The sequence below is a fragment of the Odocoileus virginianus genome, chromosome 32, assembly GCF_023699985.2.
Source record: "Odocoileus virginianus isolate 20LAN1187 ecotype Illinois chromosome 32, Ovbor_1.2, whole genome shotgun sequence".
NCBI lineage: Eukaryota > Metazoa > Chordata > Mammalia > Artiodactyla > Cervidae > Odocoileus > Odocoileus virginianus.
In genome coordinates, this window is record NC_069705.1 from 24524498 (window position 1) to 24551586 (window position 27089).

A 27089-nucleotide genomic window follows, 5' to 3' on the forward strand; every position below is an offset into this window, starting at 1 on the left:
TACAAATATAAAATAGAATCCAAGGAAAAGCAAACAGCTAAGAGTAAACATATCCCTGAGTAACAAATTAAACCAGTGTGCTTCTTGGTAGCCAAGTGTCCCAACCAGTTACATAACAGCCATTTTTCAAAAGGGGCTGATAGTTCCTCAGTGGAAGCACTGAGTTTCCTAGCACTGAATTCAAAGAAAAATATTTTTTCACTCACATTTCCAGTCAAGACTACTGAATGGAAAACAATAATATATTGTTGATTATACTGTAAGAACCTTTTATGTAGTTGTTTTTGTAGTCACTTTAAATAAAACTCAAAGTATTATAATGAAACTCAACAAAGGTATTCATCCAATTGGGTACCAGGTCAGTGTCAATCAAACCTAGTATGAACAAGGATTGACTGGAAACAGATGTGACTGGACTGCAGTTCCTTACTATATTCTTCAGAAAATCAAACATACTCACAGTCAGATTTTTAATGTCTCCACACATCCTTCACCTTAGAGATAGATGTTTCTTTATACAACATTCCAGAAATTTTCTAGTCAGCCAGTCATCTGATAATTATTAGAAGTGATACTCAGTTGCTTTAGTCATGTCTGACCCTGTGGACTGTAGCCTGCCAGGTTCCTCTGTCCATGGAATTCTCCAGGCAGTAATACTGGAGTAGGTTGCCATTTCCTTCTCCAGGGGATCTTCCTGACCCAAGGATTGAACCTTCATCTCTTGAGTCTCCTACATTGCAGGTGGATTCTTTACCACTAGCTCCACCTGGGAAGCCCTTAGATGTGACAGAGACCCAGAATGCTGGAATTTTGTAATACTGTAGATGACTTTTCCCCTATTTTTGTTAATAGAAAGATGTACATTACAAATTGCCATATGACTTTTGTTACTTGTATCCCAAGATCATGAGACTTGCAAAGTCAAATGTTCACACTGACCAACTGTAGCTATGACTGCAGAGCAAGAAAACATCATCGCAGCAGTGAATGGTCTTGATTTATTTACAAATAATTCTTAGTTTCCTAATTATCCATTCTTCTTCTCAGTGGGCTTGGAGACTCAAGTGGTCTCCCCTCTCTGTGTTCCAGAAAGGTGAGATCAAATTAGGGATGTTCTAGTGTAGAAGTCTGCAGATTAGTAAGTAAAGTATCTCAAGAAAGAAAAGAGTTTCTTGTGAGTTCAGAGCCGTAGAAGTTATAAGGAAATATAGCTTTCTCTTAGCAAAATGACTTGAGAACATCTAAGAAACTTCTCCATCCTCTCATAAAATGGAAGGCATCTTCAACAGTCCTTTTATGCCATTTATAGACTCAGTAGAAGGAATCATTCTTATAGCATGATGCCAAAATTATTTTAGCTCACGCACAAACAAGTTGTTCTGTAATTGTGCTTTTGACCACTTCATATTAAGAAAAAATTAAAAAATATATAGCACTACCACTTTGTTATGAAATCACTTTGAAAATGTTTACTTGGACTCTTTTAAATGTCATGACTAAAGAAACTACTGTTGTGTGTAATCCACTCTTGACAGTGAATCATAACTGTGTCACACTTGGACTTGGTTAGCCTTTGCTCTGATCTGACAGCCTTGCCTTAAAAAGTGGATGTCTTTTCAATTGCAAACTATTCATTGCTTCCTGAATAATATAATAACAAGTTTGTGACTCTGAAATCCCATATCTTTGAAACTATCATAGTCTCCACTTAGACTTTTTGAATACACTTTTAATTTATGCCTCTGGCCTTATGCTCCTGGCCAAATGCAAGCCCTGAAAGGGCTGGGTGATGCCTTCCAACTAGCCTCCATTTCCCTCAGGCCTTGATAATTGATCAGTGATCTCCTAAAAAAAGAGTGAAACCATGGAGTTCAATGGGTTCAGTGTTGCTGCACGGTGACCCATACCCTGTGTCCAGGCCTCACCTACTGATTGATTTTTGGTTCAATACTTTGGCCACCTGATGCGAAGAACCAACTCATTGGAATAGATCCTGATGCTGGGAAAGATTGAAGGTGGGAGAAGAAGGGGACGATGGAGGATGAGATGTTGGATGGTATCACCGACACGATGGACATGAGTTTGAGTAGGGTCCGGAAGATGGTGATGGACAGGGAGGCCTGATGTGCTGCAGTCCATGGGGTTGCAAAGAGCCAGACACAACTGAGCAACTGAACTGAACTGAACTTTTACAGCTTTGGGTTTGGGATCAGAGTTCCTGATCCATACTTGACCTGGAGATCCTCTGGCCTTGCATAGGATATGCAGTCTAGCAGGCCTAGTGTTCCAACTTCTAACAAATGCTTCAAAATTATAATGATGTAGGAAGAGCCCTAGACTAAATCAACAACAACAGGCTCTCATGCTGTTTCATAAGCGTTCCTCAAAATAGACCCGCTCTTCTAAACATAGACTGGCAATTCAGGAAAGAGCCACTGGAAATGCTCCCTCATTATTCTCTTCACACAGTGAATGGGACCCGCACTAAGGGCCTAAATTGCACACTGCTCTGTGACAATGCTAGCAAGTCGGCGTGCCTGGTTAGTTACCAGAAAGCAGGGCCATCTTAACTCTGGGTTTCTAGAACATTAAGTCAGAATGATAATCCAGGATAGCAATTTAACACTACCAAAGATTTATCTGCTTTGGATAAGGCTACTTTTGATCTCTTTTTGAGTATCTGCAAAATTATGGTTAGTTTTTCATAATTTACAACACAATTACCATATACCTACATACATATGTGTATATGTACATATGTATATATATATATTTGTTATCTAATCCAGGAAAAAAATTTTATTATGTGCAAATTTTAAATAGGAGAATAAATCCACTACAACCAGCAAAAAGATACGATTGGGACTTCCCTGGTGGTCCAGTGGTTCAGGCTCTGCTTTCACTGCAGGGGACGTGGGTTCAATCCCTGGTTAGGGAACTAAGATCCCACAGGCTGTGCAGTTCGACCAAACAAAGAACACAAGACCAAAAAAAATCCCGTAAAACATTATCACTCCAAAATCAAGGACACAAATAAGACTTAGTTTTGATAACTATTAATAGATATGTTTTAACTGATTTGACCAGTTTAGATCTTAGGGTCTCTTCTATAAAATTACTTCTTCAGATCTCATGGGGGTTTTGTGAGGACAAAGTATGTTTGGAATTACTGATATCACTCATTCCCCTTCCCACTGGTCTGTGAACTTGAGCTAAGGAAAGGCTTACCTTCCCCAACACCATCCCCTTCAGTCTACCGAGGCCTGCCACATTCCTCCTCCTCACTTTGCCTTTCATTTCACACCTGAACTGTTCAAGTGAGCAGACCAGGGATCTCCAAACCATTCTCCCATACACCCTATCTATAAAAAAAAATTAAGTGTGCATGCCAACATTTGTTTATTTATACACTGTATATAGCATCAGAATGCTGATATGAACACAATAAACTACACACAAAAATAGAAACGGATCAAATTTAAAAATAGATAACTAGATTAAAGTTCTCATATTCTCTTCCTACACCCCACCATATACCCTCTGGTGACAAGAAACAATTTCATTCCTCTTAAGAGCCTTTATTTATTTATTAAAATTTTTTTTCATCATGCTGCACAGCTTGTGGGATCTTCCCCAACCAGGGATTGAACTCAGGCCCTCAGCAGTGAAACCACAGAGTCCTAACCACTTGACTGCCAGGGAATTCCCTAAGCAGTCTTTAATGAAGAAGACTTTTCCACTGGTGACAAGTTAAAAGGCAAAAGTAAGTGCCACTTTTAATGTAAATACCCAAAGTTGCCTCTTTTAACAATTCAGCATTCTAGGTAAACTCCAACAGGTTTCCATTAAAATGAATGTACCTGGATGCAACCCTTTAAATATTAATTTAACTTATATCTATAAATTTAATTATCTTCTATCCAGAAAGAGATGGGTGAATTTTTTAAACTTCTCCAATGTGTTTTTTTCCAACACACACAAATCAATTCTCAGAGAACACGACAGGTTGCCTTACAAATTTAACTCACTTCTTTGATAGCATCAAATCCCACAGGATAAGGACTCAGTCTCACAAGACCTCTCCACTGCAGATGACACACCCAAGTCCAGGTTGTTACCTGAGCTTCTGACCCTGTGTGTGTCTATGTGTGTTCATGTTCAGTTGTGTCCCACTCTTTGCTATGCTATGGACTGTAGCCCACCAGGCTCCTCTGTCCATGGAATTTCCCAGACAAGAATGTTGGAGTGGGTTGCCATTTCCTCCTCCCTTCCAGACCCAGGGATCAAACCAGGTCTCCTGCATCTCCTACATTGACAGGCGGATTCTTTACCAACGTACCACTTGAGAAGCAGTGTTTCTGCCCAACTGGCTATAAATTGGAGGTTCCCATGACTCTCTTCTTGGGTTCAATTAATTTGCTAGAGAGGTTCACAGAACTCAGAGAAATGTTTATTCATATTTATCAGTTTATTATAAAGGACATTATTAAAAGGACAGACAGATAAAGAGGTATAAGGAGTGAGATGTAGAAGGGCCCAGAGCACCTGAGCTTCTGCCCCCATAGAAGTGGGTGCTCTGCCTTTCCAGTGCCTGGATGCATTCACCGACCTCAAAGCTCATCAAAGCTTATTCAAGAATTTTTATAGAACTCAATCTGAAGCACCCTTGCATCCTTTTCCCTTCCAGAGGTCAGTGGGCGGGGCTGAAAGTTCCAACCCTCTAAACACCAGGTCTTTCTGATGACCAACCCCATCCTGAGGCTATGTAGGAATCTCACCCTAAGTCAAGTGATGTGTTAGTTGCTCAGTCATGTCCAACTCTTTGTGACCCCATGGACTGCCCACCAGGCGCCTCTGTCCATGGAATTCCCCAGGCAAGAATACTGGAGAGGGTTGCCATTCCCTTTTCCAGGGGATCTTCCCAACCCAGGGATCAAACCCAGGTCTCCTGCATTGTTGGCAGATTCTTTATCATCTGAGCCACCAGAGAAGCCCCAACTCAGGGAAGCATAAACTCAAGTGTGCTCAGAAGCAGCTTCTCATGAATGAGGAAGTAAAGTGAAGTGAAATCGCTCAGTCGTGTCCACCTCTTTGTGACCCCATGGTCGGTAGTCTACCAGTAGCCTACCAGGTAGCCTACCAATCCATGGGATTTTCCAGGCAAGAGTGCTGGAGTGGGTTGCCATTTCCTTCTCCAGGGGATCTTCCCGACCCAGGGATCGAACCCGGGTCTCCTGCATGGCAGACAGACGCTTTACCGTCTGAGTCACCAGGGGAGCCACCAATGAGGAAAGATATACCTATCATTGGAGAAATTCCAAGGGTTTTAGGATCTTTGTGCCTTTTACTGGGGCAAAGACCTAATACATTTTTTGTTACACCACAGTCTAATTTTAAAACATAACAGACACAAAACTTCATGAAACAAATTTGTAACCTAATAAATTTTATAAAATAAACATCCTTTAAAGCCACTGCTTCACTTAAGAAGTAGAAGGGGAGTAGGAACTGGATGAAGATGATCAAAAGTACAAACTCCGGGAGATAATGAGGGACAGGGAAGCTTGGTGTGCTGCAGTCCATGGAGTGGCACAGAGTCAGACACGATTTAACTACTGAATAACAACAAGGGCGGCCAACATGATAGATTTAATTAACACTGCTACATGTTATATATGAAAGGTAAATCCTGAGTTCTCATTTCAAGAAAAAATATTTTTTTTCTTTTGTATTTATGTGAGATGTTCACTAACTTATTGTGACAATCATTTCATGATTTGTGTAATACAGTGCTGTGATCCTCTGTTTTTATGGAGACATTGGTGACCCTCCATCTTCCAGACACAGTGACTATCAGATGGAAAATTTTGGTCACCACAAAACCTATTTGGTGGGCACTTCTTGACAGCACAGAGAATGAAATGTTCACACAGGTTGATAGAAGTCTCCTGTGGATGCCTAAAGAGATCCATAGAGGGAAAAAAAAAGAACACAGCAGAAGGCAACTTCAACTTTTACTTGAAGTCGACTATGTGCTCAATATTTTGCTAGGAGTTTCCATATCTGTTATTTCCATTTGCATTAATCTAATCATCACCACAATTTTCTGAAATAGAATTTAAACCCTGGTCTGCATAAGCCCTATGCTCACTTCACTTGTAATTATGAGAAATTTAATCTCTCTGAAGGAATAGAAATCGATTAAAATGAGACAGTACAGATAGCTGGCCTCAGCATTACAGAACCTTGTAAGGTCCTTTTGTTTTAGTCAAACTTGGTTGGAATCTTAAAGTAAGGTTATGAAAATCTTTTAAACGCAAAAGATGACATAGCTAAAAAGCACAGGAAAATATCTTTCTAAGATGTAAAAGGAGTGAATTTAATAACAGAGATCCTCCTATCAAAGCAGGCAATTCAGAAAATACAGAAACATTGGCACAACACTGTAAATCAAATATACTTCAATAAAAAAATGTAAAAAGAAAATACAGAAACATACCCTTGAAAAGTTAAATAGCAGCACGCAGCTTGATAGGGAGCATAGATTAAAGAGTTTTTTGGTTAAAATTCTGTCATTAAAATTAATTATGATTACAAAAATAATAATATCAAACCTTGATGTGTGCCATGCACTAGTATAAGCATATTATATTTTACATGTATTGTTTAATTACTCATAGCAACCCTATTAAGTAGGTATTATTTTATCCATTTTATAAATTAAAAATTGAAACCCAGTCTGGCTAGAAATACTGCCTAGTGTCATAGAGCTAATAATTAACAGGACATAGGATGGAAACCCAGGTCAGTTTGACCTCCAAGCACCAAACTCTTCATAATTCTTCATTAGATTTACTGTTATGTTCCAACACCAGATGTATAGCTCAAAAATAATACATTGCATTAAAACTGAAGGTAAGTTTTAAATGAAAAGAATCAGGAACAAGTGTATAATCTGTTGTTAAGGACCTCTTAGTGAGAAACACTAGATTCAGATCACACAGTAGTCAGTTTACTTACAGAAACATAATGAGGTAATTTTGTTACCACATCACTAAATATAGAGAGTGTAAACAAATTTACATTTGCATATTACCTGGTTGCATGCTGAAAATTTCAATGGAGTCAAATAAGAATTAGTTGTTATAGACAACTAGAAAGTAGAATTCCTCATATCAACAAATGCATTCAGTATCTGGAAATAAATTTAATTAAAACATGTTTTTTATGATTAAATCCTAAGGGGGAAAAAATAACATAACTAAAGAATTGGGCATGTTTATTCAGAGAAGCGAAAGACATCAATATTTTTTAATTTTAATATATAGATTTATTGCAGTACAAGTAAAATTCCTGTAAGAACTAGTGGTGAAAAATAAATGAACAACATCAAAACATTTTCATAGGCAGTAAGGGTAGATTCAGCCTAGCACATTTGGAAAACTAAACTCACTGTGACAATGATCAAAATCATACGGTATTGAGTTATTGGAGTTTGAAATATGAGCCTGACCTATAATAGACACAAAACAAATATACGGCAAGGGGCAACCACTTAATTCATTGTCTTTCAAATAGTTAGCTAATGACTTGGAAAGAATCAACTTAGATAAACACAGGAGAACCAAACACTACAATAAATTCCAGCTGTATCAAAAAGTAAAAGAATGTTTTAAAAACTGAAGAATAGCTTATTTATCCCAGATGTGGAGAGAACATGTTCTTCTAATCCCTGGAGAAATGAAGGTTGTTATCAGGAATAAAATAGAGTAATTGAATATGCTTTTAAAACTTTTAATTTTCATGCAACAAAATATAAAACTCAATAATCTGATTATAGATTTCTCCCCAAAATATATGAGGAAATCAATTACTATATAAGTCAATAACCACGGCAAATTCATCACTTTCAAAGGAGGAAATCATCGCATCTAGTTTGATTTCAAACTTTCTTGTAGGTTGACTCTTCCCAGGTAAGCCTGACCTGTTAAGACTTCTTTGTCACTGCTTGATAGAATTATTCTTTATATTTCAGAGACCAAGGTGAACTGGAAACTGGGAGATCTTTGAAAAGGTTTTTAAAAAACACTAGACTGTTGATACGTCTTCTGTTTTGTACCCCAGGTAGAAATGCTAAGCCAAGGAAAAGAAGTAGGTAAATTCAATTTTAGTTTCAAGGACCTTTTGTGGGTAATTATAAGGATGAATTATCTGCATGAATGTGGGAAAGCTCTGTGGCCCATGAAAGTAGGATTTAAAACAGACCTATGACTGGTATTTGAAAACAAAAGCCATAAAGCAAAGACTTAAAAATTTCATCATTAGACTAATTGTAATTCACTTGATCCTCCAGTGTAACAATATCCTTCTGTCCAAGCCATTATTCCTTCCATTCAGCATATTGGCTTGTCTATCATTAAATATTCATTTTCTGCCATGCTTTTTGGAAGGCAGACAAAGCAGTCACTTTACTGCTTTATATTGATTCCTGCCTGGGTTGTCTTTAGGAAGCAGTTTCAGTAGATTCAATAGTTTTGAAATATATTTAGGTTTACTCCATGATTGGCAAATATATTTCTTTCTTCTTACTTCGAAAACGGAATCTTAGAACTTAGATCTTTATTTTTTCCATCTAGTCTGTACTCTCATTATCAGTGAAGACCTTAAATGGTACTGAACTGTACATGAACTCTATCTGCTTATGAGAGTATTAGAGGAAACAGGGTCACTTTGCATGCTTCCAGACATGATTTCAACTGTTTTCAAAGGAAGTTGTACAGTGAAGAAAAGAGCCTTTAGAAGGCTGAAGTTACGGGCTTCAGGTACATTTCTTACTTCTATGGGGAAGAACTCAATAGTTTTATTTAATTAAGAAGGCCCTTTATCAAGGCTTACTTACAACTGGCTTAACCTTGAACTCGTGTTTATAGAATCCTTTCATGAAGCATCAGTGCTTTTTTATAAGACACTTATCACATATTATCCAGGTTCTTATGAGACCCCTCTTTGGTTTGAGTGTATGATGTGTTATTTTCCACAAAGTGGATTTAAATAAAATAGTTTTATTTTATGTTATTCCATATTTTCTGTGGTAAATATTTGAGAGGTCAGTTATAATGGAAAAAAATACATGGATGTATGTATTAATAGTCATTTTTTTTCTTCCCCAGCTTTATTGAGATATAATTGATATAAAACACTGTACAAGTTCAAGGTGTGTCATTTGCTGTTTATTATAGCTAATCCAAAGATATTTACTAAATTGATGCTATGTTATCTATATGCTTTACCATGTGCAGCTACTCTAAAAGATCCACTGTATAGAGTATAAAAAAAGTGTACAATGTCATTCCTGACCTAAAATATAAAGTTATAGTAATCAAGATGTGTAATATTGGCAAAAGAAAAGACACATAGATCAGAGGAACAGAATGAAGAGCAGAAATAGGCCAGCACCTATATGTATATTTCATTTTGGGTAAAGATGCCGACTCACAGAAACAGAAGCAACAATCTTAAAATTTCTGTGGAACCAGAAAAGACCTGGGAAAAAAAAAGCAATCCTAAGATAAAACAACAAAGCTGGAGTTATCTCAGTTCCAGATTTCAAAAAAAGGTAACAAAGGTACCAAAGCAATTCAATGAGGAAAGAAAGTCTTTAATAAATTATGCTGGAAAACTGGATATTCACATGGAAACAAAAGAACTATGACCTCTACCTCTTTAATTCAAGATAAATCATAGACCTAAATGTAAAGGATACAGCTATAGAGAGTTTAAAGGAAAAACATCAGTATATTGGTACAACCTAGGAAAAGTCAATCATAGAAGAAAAAAAATTAGCAAATTAAACTTTCTCAAAATTAAAAAATCTTCTTTTTAAAAGTCATTTAAGAGAGTGAATAGGAAGCCACAGACTGGAAGATGAACTTGTGTTCAGAACAGAAAAATAATTGCTGTATCTCAATAATAAAAGAGCCCAATCCCAAAAGAAAAGGAGAATTAAAAAAAAGCTTTGAGACACATGGCAACAGAAGCTTTATGAACATCTAATAAGTACACAATAAAGAACTCAGTATTGTTAATAATCAGGGAAACACAAATTAAAACTACACTGGGAGAATTCCCTTCAGGCCAGTGGTTAGGACTCAGGACTCAGAATTTTCACTGCTGTGGGCTCAGGTTTGACCCCTGGTCAGGGAACTAATATCTCACAAGGTAGGGCTAAAAAACAAACTAGCAAAAAAAATACAAACATGATGAGATATTACTCCATACTCACCTCAACTAGAATGGCTAAAATTAAATACACTGAAAATACCAAATATAGGCCAAGAGGTGGAAGAAGTGAAACTCCCACACATTACTGATGAGATGCAAAAGAGTACAACCACATGCCCTCTTGAGAATCCCTTGGACAGCAAGGAGATCAAACCAGTTAATCCAATCCAAAAGGAAATCAACCCTGAATATTCATTGGAAGGACTGATACTGAAGCTGAAGAAACTCCAATGCTTTGGCCACCTAATCTGAAAAGCAGACTCATTGGAAAAGACCCTGATGCTGGGAGAGATTGAGGGCAAGAGAAGGGGACAACAGAGGATGAAATGGTAGGATGGCATCACTGACTTAATGCACATGAGTTTGAGCAAGCTCCAGGAGATGGTGAAGGACAGGGAAGCCTCGCATGCTGCAGTTCATGGGGTCGCAAAGAATTAGACACAACTTAGCGACGCAACGACAGCAACCAACCATATTTATTTTGCAATTCCTTAGAAACATACATCTACCTTATGACTCAGAAATTTTATTCATGAACATTTACCAAAGAGGAAAGAAAACATACATCCACCAAAATGCATGAATGAGAACATTCACAGGCATCAAAAACTGAAAATAACCCAGATGCTCACTAATAAATGGGTCAAAATCACTATTCTTCCCCCCGCCCCCCAGTCTCATTTTTAAGCCATTTTAACCTTCAAAATTCCTCCACAAAATCTGGCCATCTTCTTCTATTTCCTGTCTCACAGTCTATCATTCTCATCCACTCAGTTGCTTAAGCCAGAAACTTGGGCCTTATCCTTGACCTCACTTTCCTTCAGCACCCACATCCAAGAAAACACTAAGTTCTGACCATTTCTTACCAAATAGCTTCTGAATTTTCATTCTTCTCTCTGTCTCCTCTGACCCTATCTCAGTTCAATAGACGTCTACTAAGAAGTTCTGTCTAAATCTCTCAGATCTGTGTGTGTGTGTGTATGTATGTAGTTAGTCACTCAGTCTTGTCCAACTCTTTGTGACCCCGTGGACTGTAGCCTGCTAGGCTCCTCTGTCCATGGGATTCTCCAGGCAAGAATCCTGGAGTGGGTTGCCATTTTCTTCTCCAGGGTATCTCCCCAACCCAAGAATCGAACCCAGGTCTCCTGCATTGCAGGTAGTTTCTTTACCAGCTGAGCTTTAGTGTAGGTGTAACTTTTCTATGCACTAGAAAACCAAAAACCAAATCTTTGCACAGTATGCCCTGCGGGGAATCCAGGGTGAAGAAAAACAGATTATTGGTCCTAGATAGTTAAGACACATATTAAAGAAATAATTTCAACAAGCCGCGACTCATTAACTTGAGATGTCTGGATTTTTGTGATTAGAAGTAATCTTCTGATATTCAGTTACATGTGCTGTGGAGTTTGGGGTTTTTTTGTTTGTTTGCTCTCTGTTGTTTTTTTTTCTTTAAGTGAAAGCTCCCACATACCCTAGCTCTTCCCTTATTCCTTTGATTAGACCCTCAGATCTGTATGAGAGGCTGCCTTCCCAGGCTACAGTCCTCAGCAATGTCTTTGAATAAAAATATAATTCTGAACTTTTAGGTTGTGCTTTTTTTTTCAGTCAGACCTTCTTTTCTTGGTTAACACTTATTTAACAGTTGGATCTCAGCTTAATATTTCCCTTTCTCAGAGAAATCTTCCTTAATCCCCAGCCTAGATCAAGTACTCTGCACTTTTACATTTACCACACTGCGGAAAAAAAAAACAAACAGGTACAAAAACCTATTAATAAGATTCTACATTTTTTTTCTACTATTAGCACAGAAATTTCTTGCCAGAAGCTAACTTCATTTGTATTGAGGCTAGACTAGATGAAAAAAGAGAGAGGGTGGGAGGTCAAGGAGGTAGGAGTTCTTCAGGCTGAGAGTCAGGAAGAACTTCGGGAAAATCAGTTTAATCAGCTTACTACTGGCTGGGTGCCATATTGAGAATTTAAGATAAAGGAAATAAAAGATATTTTATTGTGCAATAAGAATGGACTCACCCTCGGGTATTTTCTGCAGAGCCTGCAATAAAGATTCAAGTTGCTTTTATTTAATATGTTCTGCTGGACTAACCGAGGGTGGCTGGTTTATATGGGTTACACATATTGAATATTAACTTAATGACTCCCCACCTCTCACCCCTACTTGCATACAAACTTTATAAGGTCAGTGGCCTTGTGTGTTTTGCTCATTGTTTTAGCTCTAGTGTTTGCACAATTAGTAGCAGATGCTGAATCAATATTGGTTGAATTAATGTGTAATTTGAGGCAATTTGCTTAGCCTCTCCAGGCCTTAACTAGTATTGCAACTTCATATTTCTCAAATTTTCAATAGACAGACCAGCTTCAGAAGAGAGAAAAAAAAAATTACCCCTAGAAGTCTAGAGTTGCCTGAAGCATCCCATTACAGTTCTGATATTTCTCTGGAGTTTCTTTCAAGTTTTGAAATCAAGCAGGACCCTGAGGGCCCCTCCCAAGTACAAAAGCCCTTCCATGTCCCCATTTCTTGTTGTAGAAATAGGCCTTAGTTGAGTCCAAAGAATAGACTCAACAGTTACAAATTAGGAAAGTGAGTGGATGCAGAAATAGAGGAAAAGAAGTTAAGCAAGAAAAGTAATGATAGCTTAAACAACAATCAGCAGCTAAAACAGAGTTCTATTAATAGTTCCTCCTCAAGAAATAATACATAACAATCTGACACATATCTTTGAGTTTTCTGGAAAAAACTAAGACCCCTGCCCAGGCTGAGGATGATGACTACACGTGGACAACAAGCATGTAGACCCCAGACAGGTTGGAACCAAAAGGTTGAGGAAGGTTCCTGAAACCCCACCTTATCTCACCAGCAACCAAACAGAAGAAAGTCCGTGTGTGGCAACACTCACCCCAAACATTCGCCTTTTAAAACCCTTCCCTAAAATTCATTGAGTGGCTTCCCCGGCCATCCAATGATCGAGATTCTGAACTTCCACTGCAGGTGGCACAGATTTGAGCCCTGGTCCAGGAATTAGGGCTCCACATGTCATGTGGTGCATCCCCTACATGCCCCCCGCCCCAAGAAAAGGCTTGGTGGCTTGCAAATAACTGCTGTACTTTCCTTTACCGCAATCTGGTGTCCGTAGATTGGTTTTGCTGTGCGGCCGGCAAGCGAACCCTTGTTTGGTAACAGTTTCAGATTTCAGCTTCTTTTGGCCACATGGCATATAGGATCTTTGTTCCCTAAACAGGGATCGAACCCATGCCCCCTGCATTGGAAGTGTGGAGTCTTAACCATCAGACTACCAGGGAAGTCCCTCGTGTTTCATCTTCAAAACCTGTTTCATGTTTCACTTTAAAATGTGCTTAAATTTTACACCACTATATATCAGCATTTATTTAAAACTAATTTTTAATCTCAATTCTTCTAATGAAAATGAATGACATTGTACCTACTACCAGCTAGGCTATACAAACCTCAAAACTTGTGAGAAACACAAGTACTCATTAAGTGATCTATAAGGGTCCCTTTTCGCTCAGAGTTTTATGATTCTTTAATTATAACTAGTCAAACAACTAATATTTACCGAGTTCCTTTCCTGTTCAACTCACAGGGGGAGAATACGAGAAACAGACAAACCATCTGCTTTTAAGAAGGTTGAGATGTCAGGACAAGTCATAAATACATAAAAAAGGTAGTATTACAAGGTAGTGCAGACTGAGTGCCAAGTGACTGAAGAATCTTAGCACAGAACAGTGCAGAAGAAGAATTAAGCCCTCTAAGCCACCATTTCCTCATTTGTAACACGGGATAATGATGCTCACACCTTTTATCTCAGAGGGTGGTTGTAAAGTTCGAGAAGGTAAAATATGCCCACTTACAAGTAAAAAAAATAACATCATTAAGAGATCAGGGCGTTCTGTAGCATGGTGGAAACTTGACGTACGGGTTGCAGACAAGTGGAAAGGCGAGCATGGGTAATGGTCTTCATGAGGACATGGAAGGAGAAATACATCACAAAGGCACTGGAAACTAAAAGTAACATAATCTTTATTGAGCTGAAAGCTCAATTAAGGAAGATATGTCTGAACCAAGCAGAATATTGCTGGCCGTGAATTCTAAGTGAGGGAGTTTAGAATCACTCCTGTAAACTTTATTTTGAAAAGATAAGCCCCTTGGAATAATTTGGTCTATATTTTGAGACAGCTGGGAATGTTTTCACACAGACCAAAGAACTATTTAAAATGTTTCAATTCCTTTAAAGAATATAAAAGGAGAATTGAAGAAACCAGATAATTGTTTGCAGAGATCAAGTGTCAGGATTGCAATATGGCTAAAAGAATAAAGAAGGAGAATATGGTTGTGTTTTCTAGCCAAAAGTGAGTTGGCATTATGCCAAGTGAGAGAGAACAAAATAGAAGTAAATTCAAAAAGGAGTTTCAATATAAGTCTTGATGGGAGGCTAGAAGCAAATGGTCTCCAGAATAGTTTGGAATACATTTCAGCACTGTTGAATGCCTAACACATGGTTCAAATCTTAATCTGAAAACTCCATCAGTTATATGTGATGAAACCTTGACATCTGTAGAAGGATGAGCTTTGGGGGCATGAAAGTTTTTAGGGGAAATGGTACCTGGTGGTGATGATAACTCTATCTGATCATTTAAATGGGATATCTGAAAATCAAATAAAAAGAAAAGGCATTGTTAGAACACAGCATAGAATTTGTGTTTAATGGAAGCATGTAAGTGCAAAACAAATCCCTATTTGAAGTAGTTTCTATAAAGCACAGCTTCTTTTGCAAAATTAGAAAACACCATAGAACTTAATGTTGGCATCATATACATTGAGCACATTTGAACAGTGAATAGGGTGCACCACATTTTGTATAGAAAAAAGAATACACCTATTTGCTGGTGTATGCATAAAATAAGCCTGGAAGGATACAAAACAAGCTATTCATCTTGCTTCACCTCCAGGACACAGGAACAAAGGAGAGAACTTTCTTTGTGTGCCCTTTTGTATTTTTTATTTTTTTAATTGGAGTATAATTGTTTTACAATGTGGTGTGAGTTTCTGCCTGACAACAGGATGAATCAGCCATAAGTATACATATATCTCCTCTCTCTGAGCCTTCCTCCAACTCCAGCCCCACCCGTCTAGTTCCTAACAGAGTGCTGAGCTCGGCTCCCTACGCAGCAGCTTCCCACTAGCTGTCTATTTCACACATGGTGGTATATATATCAAAGCTACTTTCTCAGTTTGTCCCACCCTCTCCCTGGGTCCACAAGTCCATTCTCTACATCTGCATCTCTACTCCTGTGGTACCCATTTATATCTTTAAAATCTGACTTCTGTTCATTATGTAGTCCAATAAAAAAACAGACAAATCAAGTGCCTGCAAAGAAGACAGGTATCTTTGACACGGTTTCTGAAGATTTGATGTTCAGTGAATTAATAAGTGGAACATCTTACATCCTATAGTCAGACAGATAAGAGTAACCCTTCTGAAGCATGTTTCCCTCAAACTTTAGCATCCATTAGAATACCTTGGCTAAGGTTGGATGCATGAGACAAGCGCTTGGGCCTGGTGCACTGGGAAGACCCAGAGGGATCGGGTGGAGAGGGAGGTGGGAGGGGGGACCGGGATGGGGAATACATATAAATCCATGGCTAATTCATTTCAATGTATGACAAAAAACACTGCAATGATGTAAAGTAAGTAGCCTCCAACTAATAAAAATAAATGGAAAAAAAAAAAGAATACCTTGGCTAAATATGGAATTGACATGGTAATATTACACTTTACCCACCGAATTGTGTGCAGTGCAACAGTGAAACATTTTGGGGGAGAATAATGAAAAAACTAATATGCAATGAATATGCCTTTTGTTGAGTAGGGTTTGCCTCTGATTGTTTTGAATTCGTGCGTCAGAATCTGGAGGAGGAGGGAGTGGAATCCTCCCCTTCCCCTCCCACCCCCTCAACCCCTGTTCTCCCACATGGTGCCCATTACTGACCATAGATTCCTGGCTTTGACTCTTATTAGGGGTTTTCTGTCAGATTTTATGGTTTTCCACATTCTAAAATACAAGTTGTATAAATAAATGACACATGCTTCAGGCCCACAGATGCCTTTAGATGTTTTTGAGATTCCCTGTGGGCTAGTTCTCCACCTTCCTCCATAATGTAACACAGATTGGGTATTTGGACTGAAATTAGCCAGCAATAATTGGGTTTCAGCCCTGGACTTTCACTTGCCTATTGCTGCAGTGGCCCTGGCTGGGGTTTGATTAGGGCACATAGGGTTTTAATGAACCCACTTTTAACAATTTTTGGAAAGTTCCCATCTATCAAAGAGAAAATTTTTGTGATGTCTCTGTGAATATTGACAATATGCTGGTGTATCATGTGCTTCATTCTGTAAAACTAACCTGCAGTGTAGCACAGACAACTGGTAAAGGTAGGGTTCATTCAGTCAGCTCCTACCCTACGGTTCAAGGATACATCCTACCAAGTAGGCAGAAAGGAGAAGCAGAAGTTTCCATGGAGCAGCGGGGAATAAGGTATTAATAGCCAACTCGCTGGAAAAGGCCCTGATGCTGGGAAAGATTGAGGGCAGGAGAAGAAGGGGGCAAGAGAGGACAAGATGGTGGGATGGCATCACCGACTCGATGGACATGAGTTTGAGCAAACTCTGGGAGATGGTGAACGACAGGGAAGCCTGGCGTGCTGCAGTCCATGGGGTCGCAAAGAGTCAGACACGCCTTAGCAACTGAACAACAACAACGTAATAAAGAATGTTACTGGACCTCCCTGGTGGCTCAGTGGTAAAGAATCCACCTGTCAATACTGGAGACACGGGTTCAATCCCCGATCTGAGAAGACTCCACATGCGTGTAGAAACTAATACTGTGCACCACAATTACTGAGCCTGTGCTCTAAAGCCCAGGAACTTCAACCGTTGCAGCCTGCGCTCCCTAGAGCCTGTACTCTGAAATAAGAGCAGCCAGAACGATGAGAAGTCCGCGCACTGGGACTCAGGAGTAACTCCCGCCCGCCACGACTAGAGAAAGCCAGCACAAGCAATGAAGACACAGCATAGTAAAAATTTTAATAAATAAAATTATATATGTACATGAATATTAGTAAGATCTTCCCCCACTCAACTCTGATTGTACCAAATTAGGGAGAAATTTCTAGAATCCAGAGAAAGGACTGAACATTAGAGATCTTGGCCTCTAGCATCAGGGGCAGAAGAAGGCTTCTGTGGTGGAACATAATTTTGAGATTGTATATAAATATTCTTCCACTACTTACCTCCATCAACCAGATGAAAAACATGCGTGCTGTGTGCTTAGTCACTCAGTCGTGTCCGACTCTTTGTGACCCCATGGACTGTAGCCCCCCCCCCCACCGCCCCCTGCAACGCAACAGGCTGCTCTGTTCGTGGGGGTTCTCCAGGCAAGAATACTGGAGTGGGTTGCCATCAGGGGATCTTCCCAATCCAGAGATTGAACCCGGGTCTCCTGCACTGTAGGCGGATTCTTTCCCGTCTCAGCCACCAGGGAAGACAGATGAAAAACTCAGTATTTTCTAACTACCGAGTCTGAGGATGCCTGAGTCCTCAGTCATCGCGCCTGAGTTTGGGCTTTGTTACAGAGATAACGATTAAAAAAAGATGCTTTCTTCCCTTTGTCCCTGTAGATGATTGCAAAGATGATCCCTTCTGGCATTTATCACTGGGGGTTAGGTCAGATCCATAGGCAACAAATGCCACATAGTTAAAAGACATTCAGAAGTCAATTTGGTAAAATGATTTCTAATAAGGAGAATTAGAACTATACTAAGAAAATATTTCCATTTTTCCTGATTTTAAATTAAAAATTCACATCTAATGGTTACTTACCCTGTTTTTAAAAAGTAGAACCAAAATTGCTAGTTCATTTTTCCTTAGCTGTTTTCTTTAAACCCTTACTTCTCTCCTCTATAACTCATTTCTTCTGAGCTTAGAGACATAGGTTTCACACAGGTGTTTAGAGTGTGAATTCTAGAGCCAGGGTTGTTGTTGTTTAGTCATTAAGTTGTGTCCTCCTCTTTGTGACTGTATGGACTGTAGCCCGCCAGGCTCCTCTGTCCACAGGGATTCTCCAGGCAAGAATACTGGAGTGGGTTGCCATTTCCTTCTCCAGGGGATCTTCCCGACTCAGGGATTGAACCCAGGTCTCCTGCATTGGCAGGCGGATTATTTACCACTGAGCCACCAGGGAAGCACAATGCTTGCATTCAAATCCCAGTCCCTGCCTACTAGCTGTGCGATTTCTGTGCCTATGTTCCTTCACTCATCAAAAGGAAGTGCCTTTTGTAAAATCTAGCTTATAGGGTGGGAGAAGGCAATGGCATCCCACTCCAGTACTCTTGCCTAGAAAATCCCATGGATGGAGAAGCCTGGTAGGCTGCGGTCCATGGGGTCGCTAAGAGTCGGACACGACTGAGAGACTTCACTTTCGCTTTTCACTTTCATGCATTGGAGAAGGAAATGGCAATCCACTCCAGTTTTTTGCCTGGAGAATCCCAGGGGCGGGGGACCCTGGTGGGCTGCCGTCTACGGGGTCGCACAGAGTCGGACACAACTGAAGCGACTTAGCAGCAGCAGCAGCAGCTTATAGGTTTGTTGGGAGGATCGATAAGCAGAGATGAAGCATCAAGAATAATGTCTGGCACTTAGTTAAACACCACAGTGTCAACTTTATTCCTATTCTTGCTGAAAGGCTCTCTTGTACCTTTTGCCACATGATTTGTCTCTTCTTGATGTTGCTTCTCTCCTAGTCTTGCCTCGAACATTCACTCTATTAATACATTAACATGCTGACTTCATTTGTTTGTTTCTTGGTGTAGATTTTTTCCAGTGGTTTTGAATCATAAGATTCCCCCGGTGGTAGAGAATGACTTTTATTATTAACCATCAAGACTTTGATATAAAGACTGTCACTTGCTAAGTGATTCATTTATTACCCACTATGGTTAGGCATGGGCATCCCAGGTGGCACTGTGATAAAGAACCTGCCTGCTATTAGGTGGACTTGGAGCTTTTGACACATATGAAGCTACCCGTGGTTGGATGTTTCTAAAGATATGGTCAAAAATAAAGAGGCCCTCAGTGTAAACTTAAAAAAAAAAAAAAAAAAAGAACCTGCCTGCCAATGCAGGAGACATAAGAGCTGAGGGTTTGATCCCCAGGTCAGGAGGATCAAGTTATCTTTTGGAAATAATGTGTAACATTAAAACCACAACTCAAAATCATAAAACCTAACATTTGGGAGAAACCAAAAAGATCACTCCGCTTACTACTCAGCTGATGCTTGTGTGTATTTACAGTTTAGTTCAGTTCAGTTCAGTCACTCAGTGGTGTCTGACTCTTTGCGACCCCATGAACCGCAGCACGCCAGGCCTCCCTGTCTATCACCAACTCTCAGAGTTTACCCAAACTCACGTCCATTGAGTCAGTGATAACATCCAACCATCTCATCCTCTGTTGTCCTCTTCTCCTCCTGCCTTCAATCTTTCCCAGCATCAGGGTCTTTTCAAATGAGTCAGTTCTTTGCATCAGGTGGCCAAAATATTGGAGCTTCATCTTCAACATCAGTCCTTCCAACGAACACCCAGGACTGATCTCCTTTAAGATGGATCTCCTTGCAGTCCAAGGGACCCTCAAGAGTCTTCTCCAACGCCACAGTTCAAAAGCACCAATTCTTCAGCCCTCAGCTTTCTTTATAGTCCAACTCTCACATCCATAAATGACTACTGGAAAAACCATAGCCTTGACTAGATGGACCTTTGTTGGCAAAGTAATGTCTCTGCTTTTTAATATGCTGCCTAGTTTGGTCATAATTTTCCTTCCAAGGAGTAAGTGTCTTTTAATTTCAAGGCTGCAGTCACCATCTGCAGTGATTTTGAAGCCCCCTCCCCCAAAAAAAAGTCTTTCACTGTTTCCACTATTTCCCCATCTATTTCCCATGAAGTGATGGGACCAGATGCCATGATCTTAGTTTTCTGAATGTTGAGCTTTAAGCCAACTTTTTCACTCTCCTCTTTCACTTTTATCAAGAGGCTCTTTAGTTCTTCTTCACTTTCTGCCATAAGGGTGGTGTCATCTGCATATCTGAGGTTACTGATATTTCTCCTGGCAATCTTGATACCAGATTGTGCTTCACCTAGCCCAGTGTTTCTCATGATGTACTCTGCATATAAGTTAAATAAGCAGGGTGACAATATACAGCCATATTCTCTACCAAAATTCCAGCTTTGGTTAAATCCTGTGATGATAATTTTATCAACACAAGAGGTAGCTTATATTATCTTTAGGTAGCTTTAATTCTTAGGAGATTCCTTCTAACTTAATCAACATTAGCATACTTGAAGTTTACATCCATCATGCATTTAATTTACTTATTTTACTCTTGAGTTTGGGGGAATAAATAAAACATCTTTCCACAGAAACACTTCAGACATTCGCTGACTGTCCATATTTCTCCATGAGTTTCTCTGGGTACCCCAGTTGAGCTAAGTATTGCTAATTTTGTCCATTGTAGACAGTCTTTCCTCAGAGAACTTACAGTTTCTTAATATCCTTTTAATTTTGGTCCAAATTGAACCCCGTATTCTATATCTAACTGGTAAAGTCCAAAGTAGTTACTACTGATATTTACTGTTCTATATTCTAGATGTTATACTTCTACCAATAGATCCCAAGATCAAACTAACTTATTTTGGGTAGCTACACCATCTTTGTGAATAATATTGTATTAATTCTGTCCAAGCGACTGTCCCCACACAGGTCTAATTAGCAGCTCATTCTTTAGAGGTTCCATGGCATTTTGTATATAGGCTGCTATTATCAAAGTGCAAAGGTATTTTAACTATTTTATTGTGTTTTTATTCTAATTTCTAATTATTTTATTGTGTTTTTGCATTTGACTATGAACTCTACCTAGGTGAATTTCTCTTCATTTGCTGTAGTGACTAACAACTTATCTACTACACAAACATGTCTGTTCAATAAATGTTGTATTAATCATTATAGTGCTTTTTAAAGGTCATTGTAGTTAACAAAGATCATTGTACCATAAAGTCACATGAAAATGTTGATAGAAGAGGGCCACAGAGATGGAAAAACCCATCTCCTTTTCTAGAAGCTTGCATTCCAAAGCATCTAGATAAAGAGTTGTATAACCTGAGTCTACTGAATATCAAGATAAGGGATTATTAAACCTAGTAGCTTAACCAAGTGTATGCCCTTTGCATGCCTCCAATTGTATAATCATTGGAAACATCATGTGAGATATGAATGGATTACCATGCAGAGTCAGCACCCACCATGGCAAAGTTACCAGTTTTAGAAATCCAACACCATGAGCAAACCTGTTCCAAGGAATCCTGATGCTGGAAACTTCCAGTGAATTCTGTGGTGTCGGCAGTTACGTGACATCCCACGATCTGGACCAAGAAAACTTAGAGAACAGCATGCCTTTCAGGAGATTGCAATGACTGACCTTAAACTAAACATGGGAGCCTGGAAGACTATGGTTCTATTTCTGCTGTTTGGGTTTTTATATGTCCTTCATACCCTTTCTCATCTGCCCTTTGGTTAATGTAGTTTCTTTGGTAACAGCTGCTATACTACACACAGAGGAACAGCTACCTCGAGACCTTAAATTCTACTGGATTTTGCAAACTTGATGTACAATTTCCTGATTAGCATTGATAGCAATGCTTCCAAGTGACAATTAGTAGAAAATGATGAGGTCAGTTCTCCTGACAGTGAGGTCCTGTGTGCACTGGGGCGATGTGGGGCACTGAAAAAGTGGATGTCCCTGTCTTTGATGTGACTCAGGCTGCATCCAGTTACTCTTCCTTTCCTTTCTGTCTAGAAATTCCCAACAGAAAAGTTAAAACCCAAATAAATAAAGCTGTTGCTTGATGACTGAAGGTATTCCCATTACTTGAGAAGAAGGGAAGATATTCTAGCCCTTCCTTATTAGCATCTTAGGAGGCATTGGTGAAGCGACACCTGAGAAGATACAAGCAAGAACACACCCGAAGGACAATCAATTCCCAGTGACTGTTTGTTCCCAGGCCCGTGCACAGAGCCTCTCTGAAGACCCTGAGGAGCCCGAGGCAGAGAATGCCAAGCAGTGGTGAGGCGTGAAGGCCTCGGCTGATGTCTAGGGAGCCCACTGGGCCAGTTCCTTAGGGAGGGAGGCCTAAAGACAGGAGAGGGGAAAGCCTGGCTTCACCTAGGAATTGATCTGCAAAGAAAGTTGTCGCTGGGTGGCATCCTTTGCCACTGTCACTTTGTAGGGTGAGCAAGCCATGTTCTGAATCCACAGTACAATTCCACCTGGGAAGTAGCAGGAGCAGACCCACAAAGCGGCCTGTGAGCAATCAGACAGAGGCAGTCACTCTGTCAGAGCCCACATGGTGTGGGCAGGGAGGCCTGGCCTACAGTGCAGCCAATTCTTCAGACAGTGGCCACGGTGTCTCACCAAAGGACAGAATTCAGGTCACACCCAATGAAGGGCCTCGGGTCTGTCTGTTTCACACGTTTCCCGTCAAACTCATAAACAGCAAAGCTAGAAAAAGCTAACAAGAGTGTGTTCATGTCCCACCACTGCTGGACCTTTTTTATCTTTTGATAAACTATTGCACAAAATTCCCTCCTACATTTTCTTTCTGTTGCTTCGGGAAATTTGAACAAAATACTTTTCAGGTAACATACACAAGTATTTATTATAAAACATTTAAATTTTTACATTTTAAAGCACTCTCTGGCTCAGAAAGTATTCTGTCCTGAGGACTTGTTGCATCTTAGAATGGAAGGCTGTGTTTTGGCAGGTTTTATTTATGGACATAGGAAAAAACGAGTCACTGAAACTGGTCAAATAGACTGCCCCCACACTTAACCAAAAAAAAAAAAAAAAGAAAAGAAATTGCTCTGGGCTTGCATCCAGCGTGGAAGAGTTTTAAAAACATCTCTAAATAGACTCTCTTAGGAAGTTGTGGGTGATGGTGAAGGGTGGTATAAAGAGAAGACTGTGGCACCCTAACTTTGATTTGATGAATACTGTCTTATTCAAAACCTAGAGTGACCAACAGACTTCGGGGACCAGTCTTTCATTAGATTATGAAACGATGAGAGCCAGCTGGCATGCATGCCCCCTTGGCCGGCCTTGGCTTATTGACTGAAGCAATGAATGCGAGTGCTCTCCAGCCGTCTAAGCATCCTCCTTTGGGGCATCCGATCCTTAAGTGGTCCCTGAGGATTGGGAGAGTATACCTGAGAGCCATCAGCACGCTGTAACCATCACCGAGGGGTTTCCTTCTTGCACTGTACATAAAACCGTTCTAGATGACAGACCTGGTTTTCACATAAACTATTATTCCTTTCCTTTTCTCCAGGCGAAGTTTATCGCATTCAGGTTCATCCTGGAAGACTATCCTTGAACTAAGACTAAGATGTCAGACAGTTCAACTTCTCTTAATGAGAAGAGTGTAGAGAGGCTCCAAGGATCTTTAAATTGACCCTTAAGGGTGAATCAGATTTGTTTAAGCAACTTGTTCAAAAGTAAGTGGCCCTGGATGACAGTTTGATATTTAAAAACAGCTTTGAAAATAAGACACATGGTCCTTCCAAACTCCTAGTTCCTCTGAGTTACGCATCCTGCTACTTGGTGACTCACATACAAACAGTATGCAGATGTTCTCTGAACCCACCTTTCAAAGATCCTTATTGAGAAAAAGCTCTTCATCATATTCACCAAATTCCTTACATATTCTGAAAGTTTGTGGAATAATCCTTTTTCTGGTCCTACAGGTCTCTGAGGCAACATGGAACTCCATGTAGGACTCTATTTTAATTTGACATTATTTTGCATAATCATTGCCTAGATAGAAGTCCATCAGCTTTTGACTTTTCAGCCAAAAGCTAACAGACTTTTTTCTGTTTTTTCTTTTAAGTATATTTTTCCTGCCTCTTCAACATGAGTGAATACATGAGGATATAATACTCTTTCAAACCATAGCTACTAGAATCAGATAAAAGTTGCAAGAGAATGATCATTTTCCACCAGCGAGCTACTTAGTATTGTTTCAGAGTTAACTTTCTTGTAACTAGGAAAATGTAAGTTATTTTTCATCTTTTTTTTAAAAACTCGTGATTAAAAAGATGGTATTATCTCTTGAGGGCCTTCTTTGAAGAGTGTAAGATTCCTAAGGATCTCAGTTAGTTAGCTGGTCACCAGAAAAGGAGAGAGAAGCCTTCGTAACTAGCTGACTTTTCTGAGGTTTCATTTTACACTGCAAGAGCCGCAAGTTTCAGTGTCCCTCAGCTGAAGAGACAGAGTGGGTGTAATTCAAGGAGGAGAGCAAGAGAGATGAAACGGCTGGCACGTGTTAGCCACCTTTAAGAGCTCCCCGACTACCTGGCATTCCAAAGAATCATGACGTACGTGACCATCCCTAAGGGCTTAATCATTCCTTCTGGGAGAGAAGCCACAGCAGAAACCAGAGAGTGAGCTAGTATCCAACAAAGGAGTATCTGTTCAGCACCCTGAAGAGAGAGAGAAAAAAAAAAATCACACTACCCCTAAATCTAAACTGTGTAAGGTCGTCTTCCAATGAACTAGAAAACTAGTTCTTTTCACATATACTCCTGGCCTCATTCCAGTTACTATACGACCTTGCAGAAACCTCTTTTGAAGTTTTCTGTGTCTATAAAACCTGGATAATAGTACTATCTGTCCCAGATGGTTGGATTATATGAATTAATTAGTTCAAGCTGGAATGATCTTTGATAATGTTAAAGTGCTGAATATTGTTGTTAGAGGTGCAGGTGGGGACAATGTTATGAAGCACATCTATAATTAGAAAGGCCTATAAACTGCAAACGGTGCCAGCACCCAAGGAGGGAAGCTAAAAAGACAATACCCGGTGTCATTTTCTCCCTGAGACCAAGTTGGCGTGACTGAATGCCTAATTTGCTCTTTTATCCTCTTGAAAAGGTGGCAGCTTGTCATGAACTTGCCCACCACAGAGTGTAGTTTTTACTGAGTGCACAGGCTTTAGAAAGCAGTGTTCTAAAGGAAGCGCTGATATTCATTAGAACACAAGGTACAGTCTTGGGATTACAATATTTGTTAATTCATCTGAATCCAGGGAGTAACAAAGTCCTTCCCCAGAAAGACCTGTCCTCTACAAAATGCAGTAAACTTCTTCATCTGAATCTGAAAAAAGGAACAGATCTAAACCTTGTTTGAGAGAAGATAAGCTTTCTTTCTTTTCCAAACAAACAAAACCACATAAAATACAGCCAAGTGTTATGTGGAACCCAAATACAGAGACTAGATTAAAAAAAACAAAAAACAAAAAAAACCCAGCTGTGTTGAATGAAAAATGAAAGACGAAAACTTCCTGTTCCCTGAAGTGACCCCAAGGGACATTGTAAAAATCAAAGACCCTCCCCCACCCCAGCCCTCTGTAGAGCCCACTGGATCAGATAATCTGTAAACCAGGTTTCATTCTCTCACTTTTTAGTATTTTAAATTCTATTAATATTAAGAACCTGGACTGCGGAGCCTTTAAAGAAGCTACAACTTACCCAGAGACATAACTCATTTTATCTACACCCTGTCTGGAGAACCTCTATCTACTCACACCTTCAACTCTAGGTGAAGGTCACACAAGACTCTAGTTCACCATTACCACATTCCTTTTTTTTTTTTTTTTTAATTTTGATTATTTTGCCAACTATCTTTTAAAAAATATATTATCTGTTTTTTTATTTTTGGCCATGCAGTGGAGCATGTAGGATCTTAGTTCCCTGACCAGGGATCAGGTCTGTGTCTTCTGCATTGGGAGTGCAGAGTATTAACCACTAGACAGCCAGGGAAATTTCCACATTCCTTTTTTATCTTCCTCTTCTTCACTAGCATCACCACTGTTACCATAGTAAATATTTATGGAGCACTTAGTATGTGCCCAGCATAGATTACCTCATTTAATCCTCACAACACTACTATAGGGTAGCTATACTGTTATTAATACTTTAGAGACGAGAACACTCAGCACAGAGATGTAATTTGTCATAGAAAAAAGCAAAGACAAAATTTAAACTCCAGACAGTCACATTGCAATCTTTTGGGACATAGCTTAACATTAAACCATCTTGATTATCACTTGGAGTAGACTAACTGCCTGTGTGTTGACTTGTCTTTCTTCCCGATTAATTTCATGCTGGCTGAACCATAGATTATGGGCTGTATGGAGGGATCTTAATTTTATGATTTACATCCTTGTTGAAACTATAGATCTTGGGCAAACTTGTAAAGTTGGTACTTTCAGGAACACCTCCCTATCCTCTTTTTCTTAAAAGTACCATTCGTCTTCTGGTGGAAAACTCATTTACAATGATGTAGGTATTTAGTATTCTTGCATTTTATTTATACTTTGCTTTATTTAAAAAACAAAACAACTCTTGGCCATAATGCAATCACTTGATATAAATTAAAAGATATTTTCAATTTTAGGATGGAGAGGGAGATAGGAGGGAGATTCAAAAGGGAGGGGATATATCTATACCTATGGCTGATTCATGTTAAGGTTTGACAGAAAACAACAAAATTCTGTAAAGCAATTATCCTTCAATAAAAAAATTAATAAAATTTTAAAAAAGTGGTAAAGTCTAGCAAATAACTCTCTAATGGTAAATTTTTTGAGGAATTGGTTTTAGACTGGGGTATTTCTTGGG

At 39.4% G+C, this 27089-nt stretch overlaps 1 protein-coding gene across 1 annotated transcript in view; it reads right to left on the reverse strand.

Annotated features, from left to right (window-relative positions):
• MTUS1 (microtubule associated scaffold protein 1) overlaps positions 1 to 16242 on the reverse strand; it is a 203572-nt gene extending 187330 nt beyond the window's left edge. The window contains exon 1 of the mRNA XM_070459996.1: positions 12310 to 16242. The gene's annotated coding sequence lies outside the window, so the exon portion shown is untranslated. The remainder of the gene's footprint in view (positions 1 to 12309) is intronic.
• Between the last annotated feature and the right edge of the window lie 10847 nt (positions 16243 to 27089).